Genomic DNA, 5000 nt, shown 5'->3' on the forward strand with positions numbered 1-5000 from the left:
TGTACGACTTAAATTATACGTGACTTCGTCTACTTTTCTTTTTAAGTATTTTAGATGTGGGAGGAATGTTAGTTTTGTGTCCAAGACCACCCCTAGAATTTTCATTTCGTTAACCATTTTGATTTTATCCTGTCCGATTTTTATTTGGGGTTGATGGCTAATGTACTGCTTTCCGATTATCATATATTCCGATTTTTCCTTATTCAGGGTTATTCCTTTTTGATGTGCCCACTGATTTATTAGTGTTAGTGCCTTCGTAGCTTTTTCCTCCACCTCTTTTCTTGAGCGGAACTTTATGTGTAACACCACGTCGTCCGCAAAGGCTTGGATGTGTACTCCTTCTTGAAGCTGAGTTTCTAATAGGTCGCCTATTGTTATATTCCAACAGAGTGGGCTTAAAGGTGACCCCTGTGGGGAACCTGAAGTTAGTGTTTTCTTAATTTTTACTCCATCTGTTTCATAGATTATTTTCCTGTTCCGTAGAATATTGTCCGCCAGTTTTATTAGGTTGTTGGGACACTTATATTCTTCTAATTTCTGAATAACTACTTCGGGTTTTATAGAATTGAATGCGTTTTTAATATCTAGTGCTATTAGCATGCTGTTTAGCTTATCAATTTTCGCTTGGTTTATTCGTTTGATTATTTCTTCCAATGCCGTGGTTGTTGATGTCCCATGGGTAAATCCAAATTGTTTTTTGTTAAAATGGTGATTTTTAAACAAGAAATAATAGATTCTATCTTTTATGAGCTTTTCTAATATTTTTCCCAAAATCGAGTTAATAGCTATTGGGCGATATTTGTTTTCCTCGGATTTGTCCTCTCCGTTCCCTTTTGGAATCAATATAATTTTAGATTCTTTCCATCTTTGAGGAAAATGTCCGTGCTTTAAGCATGCATTAAAAAGATTGACAAAGAAAGTCTTATGCCTTTCATACATCACTTGTATGAGGTTAGTTTTTAGGTTGTCTGGTCCGGGGGTTACATCTTTCCTCAGATTTTTTACTATCTGCGTTACTTCAATCTCTGTAAATGGGAGGTCATCACTGGGTAAATTTCTTTCTCTCATTTCTGCTCCCGATGTCCAATTTCCTCCCTGTTTGTTATTGTTTATTGTGTCGTTGCTTGATTGTATTTGACTGTGTCCTGGCTCGTCATTTTCCATGCAGTTAGGGTATAAATTTCCTAGAATGTGTTCTATTGTTTCCTGAAGAGTCTTTGTGACTTCTCCATTTTCTTTTGTGATGCTTCTAAACATAACCTTGGTTTTCATCTTATTTCGTGCAATTTTATACGGTAGGATGAATGGATTTTTCGTAGCCTTAGTACATAGAGTTTTCCAACTGTTGTTTTTAGCCTGTTCTATCATGTTGTTATACGTGTCATGTTCTTTATAGTATTCCTTTTTGTATTGTTCTCTGATATCCCCTTTCGCCTTTTGATACCTCCTTCGTAGTGCTCTGACTCTCTTCCTTTCAATTTCTAGGTCTCTTGACCACCAAGTATTCGGTTTTTGTTTAGAAGGTTTTTTCTTTTTACTGAATTCCTTCTTAAGTTTCTCGATTTTCTCGTGTAGCGTATTCACTATTTCTTCAATACTTTCCTTCGTGTTTATTTTCCCCTGGACTTCCTCAAACCAGGGATCAATTTGCAACTTTTCCATGACTTTTGTTTGCCCTTTTAACGTTAGGCCATATTCCTCTGGAAGTTCTTCATTTTTAATAACAACTTTAATGTATCTGTGATCGCTGTGATTATAGGTTTTAAGTACTTCCCAGCTTTTAATATCCTGGTTTAGGTTTGCGTCACATATGGTGAGGTCAATCCAACCCCTCGCCCTACTTGTTTTAAATGTCGGAGGTGATTCTTTGGCATTTAATAATGTCAGGTTGTGTAATACTGTGAATTCTAATACTTTTTCACCTTTCTCATCCGTCTCCGTGCTTCCCCAAATTTGATGTTTTGAGTTGAAGTCACCCATTATTATCGTGTTAATGTCTATAAATTTCTGTAAAATGTTTCCTATTGCTGACATTGCCAGCTCGACGTTTTCATTCGGAGGACAGTAACAGTTGATAATTACCAATTCTCTTTCACCTTTATTTATCTTGACTGCTATTAGTTTTTGTTCTATAATAATTGGGAAAGCGGTTATATTTTCTTTGTGTATTATGATGGCTGTCTTCGGGTCTTTGTTGTTGGCTATAACTTTATGCTTTAGCGGAAACCCTATGATTTTGTTGTTGAGCGAATATGGTTCTTGGAGTACAGATATGTCGAATTCTTCTTCTTGTTGAAAATTGTTTAGTGACTGATTTGCCTTAAATGCCCTGCCTAAATTTACCTGTATTATTTGTATTTCAGTGCTATTCGCCATTGTGTCTGTGTGTTGGGTACTCTTAGTTTAGTCTAGCTAGAATTTTGCCTTTCTCGGCCTGTACCTTTGTTATGTATACCGGGCATTCCCTGGACATCATAGAATGATCTGTCTCCGTGCGACCCTCAGTCTCGCAGATGTTGCAGTGCGATTCTGCTTCACATTCTCTTTGGTAGTGACCTCGTTGGCCACAGTTAATGCAGCGCTGGGGGCCATCGCAATCGGGAGCAATGTGGCCGTGCATGGCGCATCTTGTGCATCTGGGCCAAAAGATGTCATCAAAGATCGGGCATCGTGACCAGCCGATGTTCAGTGCAGTTCGGCTTCCGATTGCTTTGTTTGCACTTCGATTTAGGGCAAGAATCACTGTCTTGCCTCTCTTGCCCGGCCATGTCTTCTTTATTGTTATGTCTTCTGGCGAGCACACCAAACGGTTTTGCCTGACGATTCGGGCTGGGAGATTGACCTCGTCAATTTCATCCTCGAGTCCAATTATTTTCTTATGGATCCTGTTCTCCTTTGGGAGCTTGGCTTCAACATTTCTCAGTTCTCTGTCCTTCTGAATGAACTGGAGAATCTTAGCTGAGTCTTCTTTTGACTTCGTCATCACGACAATTCCCTCTCTCCCTGGCCGAATTGTTGCTTCTTGGATTCCCAGGTCGAGGGGATCCACCCGCTGCCTCAGAAGCGATGCGACCTCTTTTTTCTCCATTGTTCCGGAAGATACCACCAGAGCATAGGTTGGTCGGCTCTCGGTTGCAGGAGTGTTGCTCTGTGTTGGCTCTTCCCTTTGTTCGAGTGGTTCTTCTTGTCTTCTTTTCTCCAATTCTTCGATCCTGCCTTTTTGGAACGCAATCTGTTGGGCCTGTTCCATTAACAGGTTTTTCAATTTAGCTTGTTCGGAGATTATCGCTTCAATCTGCTGGGCTACCGCCTCGTCGCCGCCCGTCAATGTAGAGATTTTAATGAGAGCCCTCATAGTGTTCTTGTCTGCTTTGGAAAGTCTAGACAAAACTGTACCCTTTTCTCCGCGGCTGGTTGGGAGTGACGATTGTGAATTTCTGTCTTCGTCCCAGTTGTCTAGCGCTCCTTCGTTAGCAGCCGTTTGTGTTTGAGGGTGGACCTCTCCTCCTTCAGCTTCTTCGGTTTCGGTTCCTCGGCTGCCTCCCTCTACCTGGTCATTCTCGGTTGGGCTCCACCAATCTGTTTCAAGAGAAGCTTTGGCGGGCATCGCTCCTTGTGGTTCTTCTTTCTTTGCCTTCTCTTCTTTGTTGGTCACTTGTTTTTGTTCCACCCTCTTGGTCTTCTTCTTCTGTATCTTGTCTGTCTTCGCCCCTTGCGTGGGGTCTGTAATTGCAGAGTCGTCATTGCTTCCTGTGTTTTTTAGGACCTTTGACGTAGGCCCCACTGCTGGGTTTGCCGTTTGTAGAGGTCCTCTTCCCTCCAGTCCTTGTTTCTGGGTTTCCGTTCTCATCCCCTTGGGTTTCAACATCTTCTCCTAATCTCCACGCTGTGTTCCAAGAGAAGGGTTTGTGCCTTCGAAGCCGTTGTTTGCCGTCTGGAAGAAAGTTACTCCTTTTTAACTTGTTCTGGTATCGCCAGAGATGTTCCTCAACCTTGGTAGTAGAGGTTGCCGGTTTTAGGTGTTCTTGGCAGCGTAGAGGCGCCGCACTTTTCCTGTCTCTGTTGGCGTTTTCCGCTAAACAGATAGATACCAGTTTTGTCTCTCTACGGGGATTCGTTCCGGAGTTATTCTACCTTTGGCGTGAAGTGTTCAATCAAAGATGGCCGCCTCTCATTTTGACGGGAATCCGAACTCAGAACAGTCGGAAAATGTCAATTTCCTGTCGTTTCGCCCCAGAACTACTAGCAAAAGCGTGTATCCAGTCTTCAAGCACTTCCAGAACTGCCGGCTCCAGAAAAGAACCGAAACCAGCCTCGGATTTGCTGTTTTTGTCTAACTGTAGAAAATGGTCAGGAAAGTTGAAATTCCTTGTTCTTTTGTGGCCCTCTTGAACTGAGAAGAATAATTCTGCTGTTCTGTGGCACCAGGACTTGGTTCCGAGCGTTTTCAGCAAGAATTTCCTAGTTCCGCCAAATTTGGTTTAATCCAGTTGCTCAACCTGGCCACAATGTGCAGGTTTTCAACCCTGGTAATAGGGGGGTTCCGGATTTTGGTGTTAGAGTTAACGTAGGAACACCGCGTTTTTTCCTATCACTATTAGCACTTTTTTCTGATCAAAATGATACCAGTTTTGTCTTCCTGCGACCTTTCGTTCCAAAGTTATTCCACTTTTGGCGAAAATGTGACCTCAATCCAATATGGCCGCGCCCATGTTTTGGCGGGAAACTGGACTCACTTCGGTCGGAAAACCGGCGATTTTCAGACGTTTCGCCCTAGATCCCCGCGCAAAACTGGCTGTCCTATCTTCGGATACTCCCCAGGACTCTCCCGGCACCGGAATTCAGCCGAAATCAGCCGCGGATTTGCTGTTATCGTCGAGTTTTGGGTGTTCCTTGTGTAATGGCCGCCAAGAGGCTGTTTACATCGATGAAAACTCGGATTTTTGGCGTTCCTTGGCCGATTCTCGTGCGGTTTTCGGCACCCGGGTGGTCTCGGTCAC

Source organism: Rhipicephalus microplus, unplaced genomic scaffold (genome assembly GCF_043290135.1).
Source record: "Rhipicephalus microplus isolate Deutch F79 unplaced genomic scaffold, USDA_Rmic scaffold_190, whole genome shotgun sequence".
Classification (NCBI taxonomy): Eukaryota; Metazoa; Arthropoda; class Arachnida; order Ixodida; family Ixodidae; genus Rhipicephalus; species Rhipicephalus microplus.